Below are 24,334 nucleotides of genomic sequence, written 5' to 3'. Positions count from 1 at the left end.
TTCAGAACCCCCCGAGATGGGGTTGACGGCGGCGGTGTCTCAGTAACTTTTCTCGTATCGTGGCTCTCGGTACTAGGGTTTTCCGAGACGAAGGAATATATAGGCGAAGAGGCAGCGTCGGGGGAGCCAGGGGGTTCCCTCCCCACACCTGGGCGCGCAAGGGGGGTGGGCCGCGCTGCCCTATGGGGTGGCCCCCCTGTTGGCCGCCTCCGACTCTTCTTCGGTGTTCTGGAATCCTCCGTGGAAAATAGGGCCGTGGGCTTTTGTTTCGTCCAATTCCGAGAATATTTCCTGTGTAGGATTTCTGAAACCAAAAACAGCAGAAAACAGGAACTGGCGCTTCGGCATCTTGTTAATAGGTTAGTACCGGAAAATGCATAAAAATGATATAAAGTGTATATAAAACATGTGAGTATTGTCATAAAAATAGCATGGAACATAAGAAATTATAGATACTTTTGAGACATATCAGCCCCTTCTCGGAGTTTTTGGGTGGATCGGGTGCTCCTCCCCCTAGCTTTCATCTCCTCCAAGCGGCTCCTTCAATGGATGAGTGTAGTGGTTCTCGGAGGCGCACTCGTACTCAAAGGTCGAGTAATGAGTTTGCACAGAACACTCCTCGAAAGTCGGCCACTCTGGGGCGGAAAGGCAAGGAATCAAGGGAGAACTACAAGACCATGGACATTATCTCTTATGCTGCCCTCAGACAGAAGAACTGGTATGAGGATGTTGAGCGGGATCTTGATAGTGAGGATCATCGTTTCTGGTGCTTGGAACAAAGCTACATTTTCAAAGACATCTATGAACCCATGAAGAAAGTGAGACCTATGCAAGCCATTGATGTGGAACTTCTCTCTCAGAATGATCATTTCGAGGATGCTATTTGGGTTTCCGGAAGGATGGGGTTGCAGAAGCTTATGAAGGTCCAGTGCGACTACAATCCTGATTTAATCAAGCAATTCTATGCTACTCTGGCTTTCAAGAAGGATGAACAACGCAATATCCAGTGGATGTCTGGCTCTTCTCCCTGTGAGGCATCTTTTCGCCGGTTTGCTACGGTTCTTGGCCTTCCCTATGAAGGAGGTCACTTCCTCCATGGCCCTCAGAAGACTGACAAGGATGTACTATATGATCTATATGACGGGTCTGGGGCTGTTGGTACTACCAAGGGGCTTCTACCCATTTATGGTCAGCTGCTCCGCTTCTTTAGAGCCACCATTGCTCCAAGTGGTGGGAACAATGATGCTCTCCGTGGAGCTCTAGTGGACCTTATGCATCTTGCCTTTCAGTGTGCTCAGGATGGTGATGAGGAATCAGACTTCACTCTTGATGTCATGGACTATATATTCCATGAGATTCATGATGCCATGGTTTCCAGGACAACTATGCCTTATGCTCCATACATTCCGCTTCTCATCAACAACACTGCGCTAGCAGAAGACTTGAGTCAGTTTCCTACAGAGAGTCACACATTCAAGAAGGCATATAAGAAGAAGCCAGTTGCCCGTGCTGCACCAGCCTATGGCTCGTTTATGGGAGATGCCCGCTCTAGTGGCTTTGCACCCGGTCGCCATGTTGCTACCCATCTGATTCAGAAGCACGTGAAGAAGCTCAGTTGGTTCCAGCGCAATGTTCTATGCATGAACATTGTGATTCACAAGGAGAACTTTGAGGCCAGTCGTCAGCGCACAGAGAATCAGCATACTCAGGCGGTCATTCTTCACAGGCTCAGTGGTGAGCAAGGGCCTCCTCCTCAGCCTCCAGTTCACCCCGCCTACAGTGGGTGGCACTCTTCCCAGGTTTCGTGGTCTGACCTCGAGCAGAGTATTCAGAGGGCAAACATCGCTCGCAACTCTCCACCAGCTGCTGACAGTGATGATGATTATGTCTCCGAGTCGGGCTCCGAGTGATCTCCGTGGGACACGTAGCATCGCGCTTTTTCCCTTTTTGGTGTTTCGATGCCAAAGGGGGAGAAGTGTTCTATTTAGGCCTCCTCTACGGGATTTGCATGGGTAGGGCACAAGCATATGCGTTTACCATTCCTTTATAGCTTGTGTCCTCTTTCATTTCTTTCGCTTGAACTATTTGGCTTGGTTTGTTCGTTAAGACTATGTTCTATGTGTGGTTGTGAGACATATTATTAAGGATTTCGGAATTCTATATGTTGAGACCAAGGTTTATGTTATGGTGTGATAGTTATATATCCGGTATTATATATCTAAACATGGGTATGATCTCTATCACCTTGTCTCAACTATATATATATATACCTATGTCTCTTGGTTGAGCTCATGTTAGATATCTTGTGTGTTGAGGCACCTCGCACCTATATGGTGTGCATTTGTATTCAAATGCAAACTACTTGTATGCACACATGTAGGGGGAGTGCCTCTATCGTTTGACAACATGTTAGCTCCTTCTAGTGTTTTTATTGCAAATCCGTATATTGTCATCGACCACCAAAAAAAGGGGGAGATTAAAATAACATCTCTCGGTTTATGTTTTGAATGTTTGATGTCAATATATGTGATACTCTAATGTTTGATGAGATGGTGCAGATAATATATATGTATGTATTTGTGGTTGTTTCGTGTGGAAAAAACAAGACAAAAGGAAGCAGGAAAATATTCACCATGCCGGATTTTCCGGGCCGGATATTTGCAAAATATCCGACCCCTGAAATTTGGCTAAGGACTTTCGACGATGTCGCGCAGTAACCTTCTGCACAGGGGCCGGACTTTTGCCGGAAATTCCCAGAGGCCGGATTTTTCGGGGGGGGGGGGGGGGGGATTATCCGGCACTAACTTACACCGGATTATCCGACCCTGGATTTCCCCCAACGGCTGGATTTTGGAAGGGGGTATCTATACCCCCTTCTCCCTCCTCCCCAAGCCGCTCAAACCATTGCAAAGTTCATCACCATTAGAGCCACCTCAAGAAACACAAGAATCACAAGATCTCCTCCTCCACCCAACCAAAGCTCTTGATCTTTGGAGATTCGAAGGAGAAGACCCCGATCTACATCTTCACCGAAGCGATTTGCATTTCCCCCTCATATGCTTGAGGGCCCCTTTGCTAGTGTTCCACTTTTGAGAACCCCTAGTTATTTGTAGTTGATATTGTTCTTGTTGTTGTTGTTACAGATTTGGGAACCTCCAATTTGGTTGTGGATGTGTGCCCCAAGAACCTTGTAAAGGCCCGGTTTCCGCCTCGAGGAAATCCCTTAGTAGAAGTGAGCTAGGTCTTTGTGTTGTTGCTCACAGGAGACCTGAGTGAAGCCTTCGTGGCGTTGGTCTGGCTTTCGTAGTGACCACACTCCTCCGAACGTAGACGTGCCTTCTTGCAAAGGAAGGGGACTACGGGAATCAACTCTGTGTCTCCGCGTGCTCCACTCTCGGTTACCTCTATCCTATTACCCTCCCTATATATTGCTTAGCTATATATTGCTTAGTTGTTGATCTTGTCATATAGGTAAATTCACATAGTTGCATATCTAGAGAATTTACCTTTGTGTCAAGCCTAAATTAAAAAAGAACTAAAAATTGGTTAGCACCTATTCACCCCCCCTCTAGGTGCGGCATACGATCCTTTCAGACTCCTCCGGCCACGCCGACGCGTTCCAACGACCGCGCTCCGGCTGCTGCTCCGGCTTGGGATCCCTGGCCACCTTCACCACAGCCTCCTACACTAGTAGGAAAAGCCTCATCAGTGGCGCACCAAAAACACATTCTGTGGCGCATGGGTGGTGCGCCACAGAATTCTCGCCACAAAAATAAGGCTTCTGTGGCGCACCAGCCAATGCGCCACAGAAAGCTTATTTCTGTGGCGCACCGGGCAGTGGTGCGCCACAGAAACAGGAAGTCTTATTTCTGTGGCGCACCACCGCCGGTGCGCCACAGAATTTTTTTTAAAATTTCAAAAAAAGTGGCGGCCAGATCTAGATCTAGATCTAGATCTGGGGCCGCCGAATTTTTTTTTTAAATTTTTCTGGAAGGTCGCCGGAGGTGGGTGATTGGTTGCGTGGGTGGGGTGGGTGGGTGGAGGATGAGGCCGGCCGGAGGAGGTGGTGGTGGTGGTGGAATAGGAGGAGGTGGAGGTGGAGGTGGTGGTGGTGGTAGAGGAGGAGGAGGTGGAGGTGGTGGTGGTGGTAGAGGAGGAGGAGGTGGAGGTGGTGGTGGTGGTAGAGGAGGAGGAGGTGGTGGTGGTGGTAGAGGAGGAGGAGGTAGTGGTAGAGGAGGTGGTGGTGGTGGTTGTTGTTGTTGTCGCCGGAGGAGGAGGAGGAGAAGGTGGTTGTTGTGGATTTTGTGGTCGCCGGAGGAGGTGTTGGTCATGGTCGCCGTAGTAGGTCGCCGGAGTAGGTCGCCGGAGTTGTTGGTCGCCAGAGTAGGTCGCCGGAGTTGGTCGCCGGTGTAGGAGAGGAGAGAGGAGAAGTGGAGAAGTGGAGGAGAGGAAGAGAAGAGGAGAGGAGGAGAAGGGGAGAAGTGGAGAAGTGGAGGAGAGGAAGAGAAGAGGGGAGGAGAAGGGGAGAAGTGGAGAATGGGAGAAGGGGAGAAGGGGAGAAGTGGAGAAATGGAGGAGAGAAGGAGAAGTGGGCGCCAGAAATTTCAAATTTCGAACGTTATTTCTGTGGCGCATGGGCACTTGGTGCGCCACAGAATTTTTTTTCTTTTTTTTGTATTTTGCAGCAAAAAATCTTTAACTGCCCGTAACTTTTTACTCTTTTCGAATTTGTAGATTCTAAAAATTGTCCAACCGGGCAAGCCCCGGTGAATTCGGATGTAAAATTTTCGTGGGAACATTTTGATATATTATGCGTTTTTTTTCGAGTTCGTATGCAACCAGAAATCCAGTTTGATGATTTTCCCACGCAATTTTGCAAAAAAAGTCAAAATTCATGTTTGTTAAATTTTAGTGGTGCTAGATGACATAATACATAGGAATCTCGAAGGATTTTATTTTTTGAAATTTCTATCTATTTCTTTTATTTTTTACAGAGGTTAAAAAGGCGATCCACGGGGGGGGGGGGGGTGTGGAGTTGCATGGAACTCATGTGCGCCACAGAAATAAGGCTTTCTGTGGCGCACCATCCCACGTGCGCCACAGAAAGTCTTAATTCAGTGGCGCACCAGGACCAGTGCGCCACAGAAAGTCTTAATTCAGTGGCGCACCAGGCCAGTGCGCCACAGAATGTCTTATTTCTGTGGCGCACGTGATCCTGTGCGCCACAGAAATAGTGAAACCAATGATTGGGGCTGACCCACCAAATTTCTGTGGCGCATGGATCCCTAGTGCGCCACAAAATTAAGCTATTTCTGTGGCGCACCGTGTCTGGTGCGCCACAAAATAACTTTCTGTGGCGCATTTTTGGTGGTGCGCCACAGAAATAAGCTCCGCCTATAAGGGTTTTTCTACTAGTGCTACAGGCGATGGCCTGGCCGCAGTTGCCGCAGCCTGCCCTACCTCCTCCACCGCCGGCGTACCAGCTTCCATGGCCGACGCCGGAGTTCATCGACCTCATCAGCGACGACGACCAGTAGGCAGTACCTACTTTTACCACACATTTATGGCCTTTTTATGCTTTTTATTAATGTAAATTATGACTTTATGAATGAAAAAAAATTATGCGTCGTGCCGCTGGAGCCACTCCGACGCAAACGGACGCGTGGGCATCCGAAATGCATCGTCCTGTTGGAGATGCCCTTACGGTCGAGAACCACCTGAAGGCTGGAGCACGCAGCTCTGTACAAAAACAACATGCAACTATTTATACATTATGTTTATTAGATCAAGGATGGCTATTTGCCGGAGTGTATTAATAGAAGCCAGAGCAATGAATAAAATAACTGAAATTCCTACTTCCATACCATTTACTATCTAGCAGATAAACATATGTATCAGTTCAATATCTTTTTTAAAACATATTAATATACATCAATTAGCAGGCCACAAACTACATAAAACTAATTTTGAAGAGATAATCACATAACATTAGGCTTTAAGCCTTGACAGATGACGATATTCCTTGTTTCCACCCAACCTCACAACCGTCGTAATGGTACTGTTTCCATTTCAAAAAAAAAAGTAATGGTACTGTTTTACTTTGCAGAAAACTTTTTTTCGAGAAAATGCAAAATATTCTTTGCGTTTTATTTCATTGAAGAGAAGAAGTTGTTTACAAGCCTTATAGGAGGTGGTTTACATGTTCGGAACCAAAAAACGCCTAGTGCATGTCCCAGGTTGTTGGCAGAGCAACGCTAAGAGCATGTCTAACAGAGCCCTCAAACTGGTCAAACCCTCAAAATAACTGCCAGTTTGAGGGTTGAGTAGAAAAACGGGCGCAGATTAGAGCCCTCAAAACTGTAAACCCTCAATTTTTTTTGCAGGCCGAACCCTCAAGTCCGATGCCAACCTGCAGCAGTGAGGGTTGCAGGCAATTTCCCAAGCTGAAGCCCTCACACGATCAACGCACGCACGGGGAGGAAATTTCCTCCCGCCTCCTCCTTCCTCCTCCTCCGCCCCTCGATCCGCCGGCGCTGGCCGCCCGATTCGGCCGCCACCGCCGCCGGCCCGCCTCCCCGCCGCGTCGCCGACCTCCTCCTCCACCCTCTGCCCCGCTGCACGCCGCCCGAGCTCGCCTCCGCCCCGCCCATCCCCGCCTCCCCATCGCGCCGCCTCCGGAGCTCGCCGTCCGCCCCGCCTCCCGCTGCTGCCCCACCGTCCCGAGCCCGGCTCCGAGCCCGTCCCCGCCCGGCCCCGAGTCCCTCCCCGCCGCGTCGCCGTCCGCCGCCTCCGCCCGGCCTCGCCTCCGCCCCACCGTCGGCCTCGGTAAGTTGTTTTTTCCTTTTTTTGTTTCTTTAATGTTGTTTAATTGTTGTTTGATTGTTGTTTAATTTTTTGACAATAGATGGAGTTGTTGGATTTTTCCGATTGGTCGTCTTCGGACGATTCAGACATTGAGGAGATGATAGAAGACGATGACACGGAGATGATGGTCGTCATTCTCGCCGTGAAAGATCTTGAGGATCGCAAGAAGTTGCTGGACCAGAGGAGGGGGGCGCAGATAGGGCGCCTTTGCATCGAGAGGAACCGTGCACTCGGCCACGAGCAACTCATGCAAGACTACTTTGTCGAGGTATCGACATACCCACCTCGCCTCTTCCGTAGAAGGTACCGCATGCACCGTACTTTGTTTGAGAGAATTGTGAAAGATTGCGAGGCCAACTGGCATTATTTCACACGCCGTAGAAATGCTGCCGGTGCCATGGGATTTAGTGCATACCAGAAGATATCGGCTGCAATGCGGGTGCTCGCCTATGGCATACCCGCGGACTACTGTGATGAGTATCTTCGCATTGGCCAAGATACTACCACCGAGTCCGTGCGTAGGTTTGCCAAGATGGTCATCCGGTTGTATGGTGATTGGTATCTTCGGGCTCCCAATGAGGAAGATACAAAGAGGTTGATGGAGACAAATGAAAAAAGGGGATGGCCGGGCATGCTTGGTAGTCTAGATTGCAAGCATTGGAAATGGAAAAATTTCCCAAAGGCATGGCATGGAATGTATTGCGGTAAAAGCCATGATCCTACCATTGTGCTTGACGCCGTGGCATCACAAGACTTATGGATTTGGCATGCATATTTTGGTTTGCCCAGAACACTCAATGACATCAATGTGCTTCAAAGGCCCCCTTTATTTGCAAGACTAGTTTCAGGTGATGCTCCAACTTGCAATTACAAGGTCATGGACAATGAGTACACAATGGGATACTATCTCACCGATGGCATTTATCCCGAGTGGGCAACACTTGTGAAGTCCATTAAAGAGAGGAGAGGGATGCCCTTATCCCAAAAAGAAGCCAATTTCACGAGGGCACAAGAATCAGCCTGCAAAGATATTGAGAAAGCTTTCGGTGTTTTGCAAGCAAGATTTGCCATTGTTCGGGGTCCAGATCGTTTTTGGTACAAGAAAACCCTTGTGAACATCATGAAGTGTTGTGTCATTCTCCACAACATGATACTCAAGGATGAGAGGGGGTTAAACTTGCCATGTTTCTATGACAATGTTGGTACCCGAGTGCAACCGGAGAGGAACCCGGATCGCATTCAAGCTTTTCTTCAAACACATCGGGATATTGAAAATGCCAACACTCATACCCAGCTCCGCAATGATCTGGTCGAGCACCACTGGCAGCTGCTTGGCCGTCGCCAATGATGGCCTATTTGATTCATTCCATGTCATATTTCATTCCATGTGCTATTTGTGATACAAACATTGTCCTCCTGCTTGATCTTGCTCATCAGATCGGCGACAGAGGGTCGGCCCCTTTCAAAGACACAGTCGTTCATGTGCTTCCGTATGATCCATGGCAGGAGCAGCGCGGCAGACCCCAGACCCTTGCGCAGAGGCTTCGGAGCAATGCTTCGGAGCTGCATGCATTGCGCCGTCAAGCCAGGTGAAATACTGAAAGTTTGTTAACGGTACTGTTTTACCTTCCAGAAATCTGGGTTGCTTACCGTTAATACTAAAAATTTGTTACTAATTACTAGGAAGGTTAGGCGCGGCGACACGCCGCACCCGTGGGATGACGATATTCATGGAATTACACAGTAGATAGACTGTGAGGAAAAAAATAGAACTTAGTACAACATGGAGAAAATGCATGAAATAAGTAAACGTAATTAGAGAAATTGTGAGCTAATAGAAACCATACAAAGTAAACAGTTGTAACACCGATACAACAGGCTATGTTAAACCAGAGAAAACATGAACTTCTTTCGACGGAAGAGATTATAACCATAAGCAATAATACAATAGGCTCTGTTACAAATTAAATCTAACAGCCATCATACAACACACGTATAGACTAATCATAGTAGTGTCTAAGCAAAGTACACTAAGTATGGGACAGCAGCAGCATCTATAGATACATCAAGTACTGGAAATCTGCAGTTACCATCAGTGGAGACTTGGGTCCGTGAGATGTAACTGTAGCACTTAGATGCAGTGTGTGGCTGGTATGGTTGCAATTGGCACCATCGAGTACATTAAAATATAGTAATTGTATTGCCAAGATATGAGGTATTGTCATTTGTTGGAGTTGTGTGCGCCTTCACCAAAATAAAAGGACTTGTCCGACAGTAGAAGACTGCTTGATCCGCAAAAGAAGTATGCTTTATCTGCTTATAGAACAAAAGTATACGCTTTTCCAGGGAAATACTGGTACCGAATACTAATTCACTAGCTAGTAGCATGTAGGTTGACAGACAAAAAAAAGGCAAGAAACAACTCTGCACTGATAACTCCCGCAAGGCCGCAACAAACCTGACGGATGCACCAGAGATGACCAAACATTGGGAACCTCCTCCCCATGGGTGGCTAAATGTATACCTTTGTTTCTAACAACAACAATGGAGCTACAGGCGTGGAGATTCGCGATGAACTGGGGAAAACAATGGTTTCTGAAGGCAGTGTTTTGAACAACTGCAACAGCACTGAAGAAGCCGCCCTGGCCTTTCTCCATGGAATGCACCTTGTAAAAGAGCAGATATCGGAACCTCTTATTTTTGAATCAATTGCACCTCAATTGTTAAAGCTGTACAAAGCGGATCGTACCTGAGGGGTATATTGCATGAATTCAGAAAATGTATGTCTAATAACCAGAACTGGAGTTATGTTTCAGCTAAAGGAGTGCAAAACAATGTTTCCCATGAATGTGCCTGGACCTGAAGCAATGAGTTCCCAGAACCGATTAGTAAGGCCTTGGCCTTAGACTGTAACCAACCGTATCACTTATCTGAATAAAATCATCCCTTTTAGCCCTCAAAAAAAAATACTGGCAAGGTTGCAAGACAGATCAGTTAACTGAAGTTGAGCAATCTAAGGGAACACACACAACTGAACCATGTTTAGGTGTCCACTCTATTAGTTCAATTCCTCCACCGTTGATCCATTTTTCAAATTACAGACAACATTTATGCGAAGAGACATGAATGGGTAATCTTGGGAGAAATGTAGCAGAAATGCATTATCATTTAGCATCTTCACTCGAGCAAAGTGTGTGACATCGAAATTCCTCTTTACAAAGAAAGGCATGCTCGACAATAGACTGATATTTGCTGATCAAAAAAGTAAATTCCCTGAGAAGTTAATACGATTAAGAAAATCAACATCCAAAGTAAGTAATGTTGCTTCCATAGCCAGGGTTTAGCACCTGAACCTCACCAAGTAATTAAATATTTCTTCAAGGGTAGCCCGATATTTATTGACACCTAAATATTTCCGGAATATCTTTCATGAAGCTAGCTGTCTTTCATATATATCATTTGACAATCTAGCCATTTCGTATCCTCTGTCAATATTATTGTCCTTCACCAACTATGTCAGTTATTTGTCAACTAATTGATTTTTCTCTTCAAATTTGACTTCACCCATCTGTAGAATATAACATGTAACTTTAAACAGAACAATATGACTTGTAGCATTAGTTTCTAATTTGCGGATGGTAAAAGTCTCTACTCTACCAGGTGGCATAAACTATAACTGCAAAAGGAATTTAATTTCTTAATTGCAAATTTTAGAAGTCTATGCGCTCCATGTTATGAATAAACTACTACTACTACAAAAAGCTTCTTAATGCAAATGCAGTTGAAGTTGCTGCATTAATTATCAAGGGGAACATTCGTCTTTTAAGTCATTCAAATCAATACATCCTATTTGTGTACCTGAGAGTCAATGGAGAAGAGGATAAAGTATTCACACCTCAGAGTTGGCGCATGGCTGACATCATAATAACTACATGTACTACGGACAAAATCAATCCATAAGCGTACCCATAAAATTGCGAAGATTCAGAACTGCATGACTTTTACCTGACATGAGGAGGCCAAAACTCCATGCTACTGTAAGCTCCCCTTCTAAGGACTCAGCTGCCCATTGAGTATCGCCCATGTGGGACGCCGCAGCAGGACCCCTCATTAGACTCCAGCTGAGTGGCTTGGAACCGACGGTGCGGTCACAGATGAGGAGAAGGCGGCAGCAGTGCCGGCCGTCGAGCAACCACATGTCGGACCAGTCACGAGGTTGATGATAAACAGCCAAATGCTTGACCAGCCGGTGAGATGGAGTGATGTCGTCTAGGTGAAGAGCTGCAGCTTGGAAACCAAAGCACATCCACCAGCCATGGAAGAGATCGGTCAGGGGAGGCTTGCGGTAGTGCACATGATGGCGGTGCGAGAGGCCAGCCTACAAAACAGAAAATGGAATCAACAACACACATTGATCAGAAAAAAAAAACACCCAAGAATAATGTCCATGCCAATTATTATACAGTAATCTTGACCTCAACCGAGAGAAGTATTTATCAGTCAGCCACCAGCAGCACGTTCAGAACCTGCACCAATTTCTCCCCGTTCATAGCGCCACCCAACGCCTTCTTCTCGCTGGAGCTGAAAACCACCGCTCACCACCGCGCCTCTGCCACACGCTACATCAGCCACAGCGGCCGCGCTACCGACAAAGGACGTCAGGCGTAGCATAGAGGACCTCGGCTGACGCGCAAACCCCGCCGGGTCTGTCGTCTCCGTCCCTTTCGGGAACACCCCTGACCCTCGGCACCATCCCCAGGGCCCTGGCGCTGCAATCTCCTGCGGCGGTTGGCGTGTTGGGGAAGAGGAAGGCCCCGATCGTTAAGAGGAAGGGGCGATTAAGAGGAATTCGAGGGATCCAAGGCTAGCCCACCTCAACTCGGCGACCATGGACGACGGGACAGGGGGAGGACAGGGGTGGGGGGAGGGACGGACGGACGGGATGAAGATATAGGGGATGGAGCGATTGCATCTGCCCACACGGACCGCCGGCGCGCCCTCCGCTGCATCGCTCGCGTCCCTCAAGTGGATCCGCGACCAGCTCGTCCTCGCCCTTTTGCACCCCCTGCCGGCAACAGAGGAGGTCGATCCGGAGGATTGTGACCCTAATGGAAGCCCCGGTACGTACGACGGCTAGCGAAGGAGAGGAGGGCGTGACTACAGCGGCGGACGGCGATGGCGTCGAAGCGGGGTGGCCCCATAGGCGCCGTCCTTGGCACGCGGATGCCCCTCCCCACGGTCCGCCGGTCCCTGCCTGCTTCGCCCCGAGCCGCCGCGAGCCCGTGCGTGCTCTTTCCCGGCCCCCGCGCCTACTCCGCCCCAAGGGAGCCATCCCTAACACGCGGCTACCATGCCCCGCGATCGCCGTCGCCGGCCCACGGCTGCCCCGCCCCTAAGGTCGCCGTGCCCTGGCCATTCTTGCTCCGCCCCGAGGTCGCCCCCACCGGCATCCTCTGCTTCATCGTGGGAAAGGGCGGCCTGGTGGTGGATTGGTGGATACGAAAGAGGAAAAAACCACAATGTTTTTGATCGGTGGGAGGTAGGAGAGGAAAACACCTAGAAACTAACTGAAGAGTGAATACTGGGAGCCGCCCACCGCTTTGACCGCACAACTGGTAGCCGGTTACCCCGTTCGGTGAAAAAAAATTTGACAAACGTATTAAGCGGTCAATCTTGAAAACTGTGTTAGGTGCTAATTGGAGAAGTAGGGATGAAAATAGCTCATGAACAGTAGCAGGAGCAAGCAAGGAGCGTAAATCTGACCAACTTTTATATAGGGTATATATGTGTGAAGCGAGGAAGGGAAGGAGGCCCATCTAACGACTGTTTTTTTTAATTGCAGTACATATACAGTAGCAGTAAAACTGCAGAGGAGCCGTGCTCAACATTTAGCGGGCTAAACATTCATAGCACTGGAGAGCAGTAAAGAGAACATTTAATATTTACAATAAAGAAAGATGCACACTTCATCTTTACTTTTTTCATCCTTGAGATTGAATCTGTGTAATATCCCAAACTGAATAATTTGAAGTCAAGGACATCACAAATTTAATGGCAAGCTCGAAACCAAAAGTAACAAACTGAAAGAGGATGAATACTCATATAGACGGTAGTAAAATAGTAAGGAGTTATTAATAGATTGAGATAAGATCATAAGAGGCTAGGCCAGCAAAGAGAAAACCTGAAGACAGATAACACCCTAACCAGGAAGACAGTGTGAACCAGGAGATGGCCAACCTAACCTTATATAATTTGTCCAATATTTCAATATTTGTTTTCCAGATGGTTTGACATATCTGTGACAAAGGCTCTTTGCATTGTTGGAAAACGCAGAATATATTAGTTGCAGAAAAGACTGAAATACTGAATTTAGCTACTGAGATCAAAGACATGCGTTCTCCTTCCCTTTTCCATTGGTTAGTTGTAGTGAAGACTTAAAGAAAAATGCAAACCGAATGAAACATTCTAGGTAGGCATATTGAAAATTTCTTTCAAATCAACGTTAATCTAGATAAGATACATAATCATTTATACAGATGATTGGATGTGTGAACTGAATATTAGAATTATATATCATAAAAAGGAGAAATATGGAAGCAGTCCTCACAAAAAAAGATATTCTTACCTTCTTTTGAAGAAAATGCAAAGGTGAATAGGGGTTGTTCTACCCATCTGACTTGTAGTTTTCATCCAAAACTAAAGACCACAGTAGGTACGAAGAAAAGAAATGGACAAATTGTTGTAAAAGCAACTGAGACAATGGAATTGGGAGCATATAGACCAGAATGAGCCGTTTAGAAGGCAAGTGCATACAAATTAGTGACTAAAGAAAAAAGGGCACTTACCTCCATGTCATGACTTAGTTTAATACCACATATTTAGGTATATTTTTGTGTGCATCTAATGTGCACATCAAACCAACCACAAATCCTTTCCTCGTAATGGATGCTTCAAATCATCAATGAAATAGGAAACTTAAGTACATGACGACCAAATAAAGTTGTAGAAGAACAGAGCTACAATGCTATATCTCTGCACAACTCCTACTAAGGCGCAGGGCCAAAACATACACGCTTCTTCAGAAGTACAGGCAACAAACGCTTCAAGTAACATTGTGGAGTACATTTCCTGGGGACATGCATTTTATATGGGCTTAATTGTCTGTGAGCTTTCATAAGCAATACTGAGATGTGTAATTTAGCCACTGGATGACTGGAACCATGTTGAAGTCTAATGGAGAAGAAATAAAATGACAAGTTACAAGTCATACTACCTATTTCTTTGGCATGTCATAAACACGAACAATTTACATTTCTGCACCAAGTAATGATGCACGAATATCTCCTATTTCCCTTTTTATGAGCTGCATACTAAAATTGCATGAATGATTGGTGATACCACCACACTCGTGACATATGGTATATAGTAACAAATTTGCCAAGTTGTTAGAAATCCTACATTTATCTGATATATAGTTTTTCTTTTCTATGTCACCAATGCTCAGCTTGCTCTGAACTTTTAACCATTTGTGTTTGCCTAGGACTGCAACATTTACATCACCGGAGCTGCAGAAACTGACGGCCTATTTGCAGACAAGAAACTAAACCCGTGTAACATGCTAGCGACAAAATAGCAGGAAATCTTTTTACCACGCTATAGTACAAGATGAGAACAATTTGGAATTAAGGGAAATATTAGTGAATTGTGCTACTGTAACAACAAAACAGAGTTTGGAATTAAGGGAAATATTAGTGAATTGTGCTACTGTAACAACAACCACGCTATAGCACAAAATAAAACATGTGAGATTGAATATGGCAACTAAAATGGCCAGAAAAAAACACGAAGCAGAACAAACACATTCCCGTGAACTACGGGCAAACTGAGTCCACCCTTATTGGGCTAGAGGGTAGAGGAGAGGCTGTACAGTTCCGGTGCAAGATCTATGTACACCAGAGGCTGCACATCTATCTAGCTAGTCTGGATGGGTCAAAGTTCATCAGTTGCTACCACATACAACACTTGTATTTAAAGTCAGGTCTGCATAACTTAAATAATCTCTTTCAGCTGGAAAATAACCCAAATAATCCGAAAGAATCTCCTCCAGCTCAGAATCCTCCTGCTTGACCAAAGAAACGCCATCAGCCTCGGCGTCAACCGCTTCCCCTGTTGCAGCAGGTTCATTTTCAGGAATCATTTCTTCTCTGACAGTGTGCCTTTTGAGGGTTTAAGTTCAGATAGAATGTATCATATCAACTGTGGATGTCTCCTTCCAAAAACTGGTACCTTAATGGGAGCAAATCTTTGTGCTTATGGTATATCCCTTTCCTTGAAAAAAGAGATATCAACTGGGAAATAGTTGAAGCTTCAAGCGACATGCTTTTCCCATCAAGTATGGACATATAATTTATGGCCCTGACTATTTCATCTTTTTGAAATAACTTTCTGATGATAATATTTAACATACGCGAGTCGGAAGCACAACCACTTGTCTCCATTGATGAATATATATTGTCAGCTTCTTCTGCCAACCCTTTTTCTATAAGGTTTGACATCATCGTAGTGTAGGTTACAACATTGCATGCCAATCCCTTGGTTGGTATTGCAGCAAACAAATTCTTAGCTTGCTCTATTCTCCCAACATTAAACATTGCATCAATTATAATAGTGAGAGTTATAATATCAAACTTAAGGTTCATTGCTCGCAATTTCTCAAACAACATTATTGCTTCATCTGCACAACCATTTTTGCAAAGCCCACTGAGAATTATGTTGTGTGTACCAATGGACAATCTCACTCCACTTTTGACCATCTCATGGAACTTTTCCTTTGCAGCAACGGTTCTACCAGCCTTAAATAATCCATCCATTATGATGTTATAAGTGAGAGTATTAGGTTTAGCTGCCATACCTGACATTTCTCTGAATAGAGTCAATGCAGCATCCACCATTCCAGCTTTAAAGTATCCATCAATAAGTGTATTGTACGTAATTGCATCAGGATCAATGCCAACCGATACCATATCATCACATACTCTGGATGCTTTCTGCATCTTGCCAACTAAGCAGTATCCATCAATCAGTGAATTGAATGTGATAACATCGGGCTTCTCACCTATATGTTTCATACAGTCAAAGATATCTTGTGCATCTGTTGCCCTTCCTTCTTTGCATAGGTTGTTTATCATCGAGTTAAAGAACACGACACCAGGACAACGGATGCCTTTTCCCATCATTTCATGAACCAATTCTTTAGCCCTCACTAAATCACCATGTGTACAATAACCCTGAACAAGGCACCGATAAGCCTGTGCATCCGGTTGTACCCCAATATTAATCATCTGGTTGAATTGTTGAATAGCATCATTCATCCTGCCCTTTCTGCAAAACGCATATATCATGGATGAATAGGTTACAACATCCGGTTTCACTCCCTGTTTCTGGATGTCTTGAAAGATAAGAAAGGCCTCATCCACCAATCCACACTCGGCATGTGCATTGACCAATATGCTGAAAACATATTGGTCAGGTACAATACCTTCTCGCAGCATCAAGTTGTAGAGATTATTCATATCAACAAGGCATCCTTCTGTAGCGTACCCATGAAGCATGGTAGAGTATGCCACGACATTAGGTTTGAGGCCCTTGGCAACCGCGCAATCCAGAATTTGTCTAGCTTCTTTGCTTCTTCCACGCTTGCACAACACATCAATCATGGAGCTATATGTAAAGACATTAGGAACAACGCCCTGCTGTACCATTTCATTGAATAGGTTGCTTGCTGTGCTGAATTTACCCTCCTTTAAGAATCCATGGATGACCGTGGTATATGACACCACGTTAGGGGAGCAGCCACCTCGTTGTTTCGCCATCATCAGAAGCAGGTCGAGCGCACGCTGGCTCCTGCTATCATCACAAAAGCCTTTGATAACTGTGGTGTATGAGAAGACATTAGGCACGCATCCCAGACCCGTCATCCTGTGAAGCAGCACGTCCGCAGCCTCATCTGTCCGCTTTGCGTGGCAGAGGACCTTGAGGAGGGTGCCGACAATAACGATGTCTGCCTTGAGGCCCGTCCTGAGGAAGCGGCCGAAGAAGGCGAGCGCTAGGTCTGGCTGCCCCGCGCGGCAGCAGCAGTCGAGCAGGATGCTGTACGTCCAGACTGTGGGCGGCGCCACCAGGGCATGCGGTCGAAGAGGGCGACGACGAGCGAGAGGCCGTCGCTGCAGGCGGGGGAGGCCGGCGCGCGGGCGACGGCGGCGAGGAAGCCGTTCAGGGCGCGCTCGGGGACCGGAGAGGCCTGCCGCAGCAATTCGTCGAACAGGTGATGTGCATCGTCTGGGCTTAGCGTCCCGGAACGTACGCGCTCCGTGGCGGCGGCAAGGGCGATGTGGGGAGCTCGGCGTGAGGGCGGCGAGGTGGAGGTGGAGGAGGAGCGCCGGAGGAGGGACGTCGGAGCGGCCGAGTTGAGGCGAGTCATGGGTTTCGGCCGCTGGTCTGCGGCGCGGCGAGTTGAGCAGAAAATGGATCTGTACTTCTGTAGGGCGGGCTCACAACAATTGCATACTGACATCTTTAGGAACTAGTTTGATGGATTTCAATATTACCTCCAATTTTAAGTTCTTTTTACTGGGTTGATTCCAATATTACCTCAACTTAAAGCAGCTAGTAGATAACATTTCGAAAGAAAAATACTGTAGTATCTAGTCGAATAAATTTAGCAAATAGATGATTTTTCAACACTCCACCGAATTTCTGCGATGGGGCGTGTACCCAGATGATGTAACGTACCAGTATCTCTTTTATTGTGGATGTGTGTATGTGTTTAACGTGTCTGTAATTTTACGTGAAGAAAAACATATGTTGTGAAAAAACATATGTTGTGACTTACGGAAAAAACAAAGAGTGTTGTAAAAAAAATGTTAGAGTAGCTAATTTGGTTTTTCCAAGGTCTCCTTCTCCTGAAGTTTCTTTTGTGAGAACGTAAAACATGTAGTCGTGCAAGAAATTTTAGCTTCTCTTTGAAATTCCAAATGTTTTTTAGGCAGGGGCGTGTATAGCCAGGATCCATTTTGAATTTCCGTATTTGTAAACATATGTCTCTTTCAAGTATGGTAGAAAATCCACCCTTTTCAGTATTCTAAACTAATGGAGCGAGATATATAATACATGCAACTCAAGAACAAGTGGTACCTAACTCGAGATTTCCAATGCTTATCCTATTTGCACGATCAGACAAATCTCAGCAAATGAAATTCCCTGACAAAAACCCAAAATCTAATTCTTGCCTGGGCACCGCCGTGTCTTACGTGGTGCTCCCTCGTCTGGCACGTCGGATCGCGATCGAGCGGATGGAAAAGAACCGACGCAAACGTCCAAACCAGCGACGGCCTCATTTAGTCATTTTCCTTTTCTTTTTCGTTGTCTTAGGAAATTGGCTCCACCGGGTTCATCCCCTCCCACCCCTCGCACACGAGCGCTCTGCTCGATCTCCACCGCCGAATCAATCTCGTCGTCGGCGAGAAATCCAATGGGAAGCCCCGGTGTAGTGTTCCTGGTCGGTTCGATTAGTGGTGGAGGAGCTTCGACGGCAGATCAAGGCATCTGGCGGCGGGGGTCGCCGTGTTGGGCCTGCGAGGGTTCCTTCGGCGGCACGACGTTCCCAATTCTATACTTCTGAGGTGGTGCGGGCGTCGGAGGAGGACTTGGTGGAAGGGATTCTGCCGCGCGGCACCGCAAATCGACGCTACTGTGGCGGGGCGGCCGTCGGCTGAGGGTGGTTGAAGGAGAGCAATAGCGGTGTGGTGCTGGTGAGTCCTTTGATCCCTCTCGTTTCTAACGCCATTGGTGCTTTGGGGCTGGCGTTCTGCTCGATGCGAGCTCGATTTCACCTCCGGTTTTGGTCACGGGGCGCTGAATCGTTCTGTTCTCATGGTGGTGCTAGTCTAGTACGACTGCGCTCTTTCTATTGTAGTTATTTGTGTTCAGTAATAGTGTGCTCGTCTAGTATCCACGGGAGATTTTCATTTTGCAGTGAAGTAACGTTCGTGTTCTTACTCTGTTAGGGATCAGATAACTATGTTGGAATTTGGTCTCTGTTTTCCGGACTGCATAGTATGCTCATGTGTATGTAATAATCTACACATACGGTGTATTACTTAATCTGTCAAGTTGGTGCTACTATGCTCTTTTTGCATCAGTATATACAGTATGTTCATGGAAGAACTGCGCCCCATTCCTATGTCCATGCCTACTGATGACACTGCATTGATCTATGTCGAAGTTTACTAGGAGAAAGGTAAAACAAGTGCCCACAATTTAGCTGAACTAGCTATTCGGTTTGAACCTGCAACCTTTGGCTGGCTCCAGTGTCAACTGTTATCTTCGATTTCGTTGTGGACAATTCTGTACCTTGAATGTGAGTAATATATGAGCTTTCCCGCTCTAAAAGAAGTATCTTCATGGAGTATAGAGTAGTAGTTTTTAGTTTTGGGTTTTAGTAGCAGGATGTATGTTTTTGGGAATATATACATCCTAAGACTATGGTCGTAATATAGTATATATGCTGCTCATAGGATGTATTTTTTATGCCGTAGGTTGCTTTTGTAGTCCGATACCCCCTTCCTTTTATTGTGAGCAGCATAGTGATTTTTGGGATACTTTTACTCCCTCCAGCCCTTAATACTTGTCGTAAATTTAGGCAAAATATAGGATACAATGTTCTAAGTTCATTGAACCTACGACAATTATTTAGGGCCGGTGGGAGTAGTGTTTCTTTTTCAAGTTTTGCTGTCATATAATTGGCCCACTCCCCATATACACTAGCTACCACCTCCAATTGGTGAAGTGTGCATCTTGGGTGTTGTATATGTATTTTTTTCTCGAATCTGCAATACCTGGTGATTAGGATGTATGCTATTTTCGTAGTATATGCACTTATTCTAGTTAAATACATGCAATTATGTTATTAACATGGGTTTGTATATTATTTTTTAATAGGATGTAATTATTGTTCTTGAAATACATGCCATCGTGTTACAAATTGCAGTTGGAGGTTTCACATTTTCGTAGAATGTATCTATTTTATCATGAGACATTATGACATGTATAGCTCAACATGACTGTAATTTCTATGGTTTACATTTATCTATATACTTTTTTATGAGGTCGTCATGAACCACATGTAAATCTATAGCCGGACTGTAATTTTCATTGTTCTTACATGTACTATATACACTAATGCATGTTACCTCATGGGTCACATTAATGTAGCTTATTACTGTTTTTTTGCGATGCGTATGTAACTTTTATTAACCTATGTATGCAGGCAGTAACTTTTACTGTAAACCTCGTATATAGACTGTAACTTTTCAGTAAACCTATCTATCTAAAATGTAACTTTTTAGTCAGCTTATGTATGTATAGGTTGTAACTTTTTGGTGAACTTATAATGTATATAGGTACGTAGGTTGTAACTTTTTTGGTGAACTTATGTATATAGGCTGCAACTTTTCTTGTGTTCAGCAGTCGATAATGTTGGCCCTATTTCAACTACAGTATCTGCAGATGGACCTCTGTTCCTTCTAGCAGCATGCACCGGGGCTTTAACTTATTCTTCCCTTGGTGCATGATCTTGACTTTGATCCTCCTCAAAATTTGTACATCTGCGTCATCCAGAATTGGAACATTTAGGTACAGACCAGCACAAGGATAGTTGGACTCCGTACCTACAATAGATAGAACAATTATATAGAAGCTAATTTGCATGTTACATAAGCAAGTTCATTTGCATACCCAACAACTAGCATGAATTTTCTCTTTTAACTTGTTCAAGTATGCAAAGTTACAGCTACTACGCTATTTTTTACCGGCTAACAAAACAATGACTAACTTTTGTTTCTGATATTTCTTACAGTTCAGGCAAACAGAGCTCATGCTATGAAGATCTCATGGTGCCTACAATTTGAGTAAGCATGAAACCTCAAGGAAATTGTACATGATGTTTTTGATCCAGTTTTCTGCTAGAATTTTTTCTGGATCTTCCATGTTGTTCGAGTGGTGGTTCAAAGTTGTGATGCTCACAAACTTATGAAAACACATGCTCTTGCTCATATTTCTCATAGCAGAACATTTTTACATCCTAGTATGCACATCACTTCCAGCTATTGTATGTTTACAATGAGGCAATTTCATTTTCCAATCATGGAATATTTTGTTACATCAACAATTTTTACATTGAACCTGGCTTGTAGAATAAAATCTATTTATACCGATCTGGATGTGCAGAAGTAATTTTACCTTCCTCAGGTTCTTGCACAGCAGTAGGAATGGAGACTTGTTCTACTCCTTTTCCGGTTTATTTGCTCTTTTGCTTGTAGTTTATGGTGTATATGTTCTACTCGTATGTGTCTGACGGGGTCTGTATTTTCTTGAGCATCTCCCAAGCCTGGCACGCGCTCCCGCACGAAAAGAAAACCAGCAGGGAAATGGACCAGATCGTCTTGCTATTTTTGGAACATGTCGCTTTCACCACGCGGGACCACTTTCTATTTCTGGAAATTGTCATGTTCAGGGGCACCACTGTGGCGCTAAATAGTAACCGTGCACTTTGTAGCAGCCCCAGGACAAAAATTATTTCCACTTTATCGTTCACTAAGGCAATTTTGATGAAGTATACTTCGAGGGACAACATTTGAGGGCAATGGCCGCAGATGTTCAAATATGTAACTCATGACAAATCTAGTGACTAAATAAGAGTGCAATTGGTCTTTGTGATGTTCAAATATTTGCTCTTTGTGATGGAAACAAAGATCGAAGGAAAGCGTGTTGAGAAGTTAGCTAGCACCTTTGGGTTTGCGGAGGATTTCTTTGTTTATAGTGTTGGTCTAAGTGGTGGAATTGGTATTTTACGGTCATATTCGGTTACATCGACTTGAAGAGTTTTAATGCACATCATATTGACGTGATGGTGCAGACAAAAATGGATCTATCCCTCCCTGGAGGTTCACGGAATTTATGGTGAGCCGAGGCGTGAGAATAGACATAACACCTGGACGTTGATGAGACGTCTTCATGCGCTCCGAAATAGCCCGTGGCTATGTTGTGGTGATTTCAATGAAACATTACATGCTACTGAACATTTTAGTGAGCACCCTAGAGATGAATGGCAGATGAGAAATTTCAGAGAAGCAGTGGAGGATTGTGAACATCAAGATTTGGGTTTTTCAGGTCTGCATTATACCTGGGATAATAGGAAGGAAGGAACAGTAAATGTTAAAGCTCGGATTGATAGATCGCTGGGCAATGCAGCTCTCTTGCGCAGCTTTCAAGTGGTCAAGGTAAAGCATGTGAGTACTGTTCAGTCTGATCATTGCATGGTGGTTACTGAGTTGAGGACGCATGGTAACATAGGGCCCTCAGGTGGACGCACTTTTCGCTATGAAAATGTTTGGCAAACTCATGGAGATTATGATAGGGTTGTGCGCCAACTCTGGGAGGGAGCAAGCAAAGGAAATGGGCTGGGCGGTTTTGCTTATACTCTGAAATGCATGCAGACCGGACTAGATGCCTGGGGTACATCAACTTTTGGCAATTTTAAAAAGAAACTTGATAATGCGAGGAAAGAGCTTGAAAGGGTTCGAAGACAATCAGGGGAGAGGGCCTTTGCTCAAGAAAAGAAATTGATGGAGAAGATAAATGACACACTTTATCAAGAAGAAATATGGATTAAGTAGAGATCAAGAATTAACTGGGTAAAGTCGGGAGACCGCAACACAGCTTTTTTCCATGCTTATGCAGCTCAACGAAAAAGAATTAATACCATCACTACCTTGCAGCGTACTGATGGCTCTTGGTGTGATGATGTAGAATCGGTGAGAGAGGAAATCCAACTTTCTATATGGAATTATATACCTCAGATGGTATTCCTGTGATGGGTGAGCTTTTAGACCATGTCCAGGAGAAGGTTTTCCAGGCCGATCGAGATAAACTGAGTGAAGTTTTCACCCCAGAGGAGGTTAAGAAAGCACTGTTTCAGATGCATCCATCTAAAGCCCCAGGGGTTGATGGGTTTACAGCACGTTTCTATCAAAGGCACTGGGACCTGATTGGTGATACTCTTACTGCAGCAGTTCTGGGTTTCCTCAATGGAGTGGGAGAGGTACCTGAGTCAATAAACGACACATCCATAACTTTGATTCCAAAGGTACGCAATCCACAATCAATTAAACAGTATAGACCTATTTCTTTATGCACTGTCTTATATAAGATTTCTACTAAGACGGTGGCAAATAGAATGAGACCAGTTTTGGAGTATACTATTAGTCAGGAGCAATCTGCTTTTGTTCCTGGTCGTTTGATAACAGATAATATTTTGGTGGCCTTTGAGTGCATTCATACAATGAAAAGAAAAAAGAAAGGCCAGAAGGGTCATTGTGCAGTCAAACTTGATATGATGAAGGCTTATGACCGGGTTGAATGGCCTTTTCTCGTTGAAGCTGGGTTTTCCATCCTCTTTGGTTCAGCTTATTATGAGATGTGTGTCTACTGTCAGGTTTGCTGTCAAGGTTAATGGTGGTCTTCTTGAGGCTTTTTACCCTTCACGTGGAATTAGACAGGGAGACCCGATCTCGCCTTATTTGTTTTTACTATGCTCCGAAGGTCTAACAGCTTTGCTTCATAATTTTGGCATGGGTATTGTTGACAGAGGAGTGCGATTTTGCAACAGACCACCATGGATTTCACATTTGTTATTTGCCGATGATAGCTTGATTTTTATCAATGCTAATAGTGCCAGCGCTATGCGGTTGGATGAGATTCTTCGTATCTATAACGAAGCTTCGGGCCAGAGAGTCAACAGGGAGAAAAGTGCCATATTTTTCAGTCCTTGTACTTCTGAAGCTCATAGAATGGAGGTGAAGCAAGTGTTGAGTATTCAGACCGAGGCGTTTAGTGAATAGTATCTGGGTTTGCCTACTGCAGTTGGTAAGCTAACTAGTGAAGCGTTTGAATATATTCTTGAAAGTGCTCGTAGTAGTATCAATGGTTGGGCAGAGAAGAATTTGTCATATCCAGGAAAAGAGGCTTTGTTAAAATCAGTTATTCAGGCCAAGGCTACTTTCAGTATGAGCTGTTTTCAACTTTCGAAAGGGACATGCAAAAAATTTAATTCTATGATGGGAGGTTTTTGGTGGAGTGGAAATCTGGATAAACGATCTATGCATTGGATCGCTTGGGACAAATTGGCTATTCCGAAAAACCAAGGCGGCATGGGTTTCAGGGATATGCAAGCGTTTAATGTGGCTCTGTTGGGGAAGCAAGCATGGAGATTGATCACGAATCCAAATTCTTTGTGTGCTCAAGTTCTCCAAACAAGGTACTACCATAACCGTAATTTCATGGAGGCTACTGCGCCAAGAGCTGCTTCCAGAACTTGGCGAGCCATCTTGGTAGGCATGGAAGATTTGAAGAT

At 45.1% G+C, this 24,334-nt stretch overlaps 1 long non-coding RNA gene and 1 pseudogene across 1 annotated transcript; one reads left to right on the top strand and one right to left on the bottom strand.

Annotated features, from left to right (window-relative positions):
* Nucleotides 1-14,577: 14,577 nt before the first annotated feature.
* Nucleotides 14,578-17,416, bottom strand: LOC127319825 (uncharacterized; annotated as a pseudogene).
* A 900-nt stretch (nt 17,417-18,316) lies between these two features.
* On the top strand, nt 18,317-21,135 carry LOC139832793 (uncharacterized). Its single transcript, XR_011747249.1, has 2 exons — nt 18,317-18,674; nt 20,780-21,135. It is a non-coding gene; the product is annotated as an uncharacterized lncRNA (long non-coding RNA).
* Nucleotides 21,136-24,334: the final 3,199 nt, after the last annotated feature.

This window comes from Lolium perenne, chromosome 1, assembly GCF_019359855.2.
Source record: "Lolium perenne isolate Kyuss_39 chromosome 1, Kyuss_2.0, whole genome shotgun sequence".
Classification (NCBI taxonomy): Eukaryota; Viridiplantae; Streptophyta; class Magnoliopsida; order Poales; family Poaceae; genus Lolium; species Lolium perenne.
Note: the sequence above shows the minus strand (reverse complement) of the source record. Positions and strands in the feature narration are given on the sequence as shown.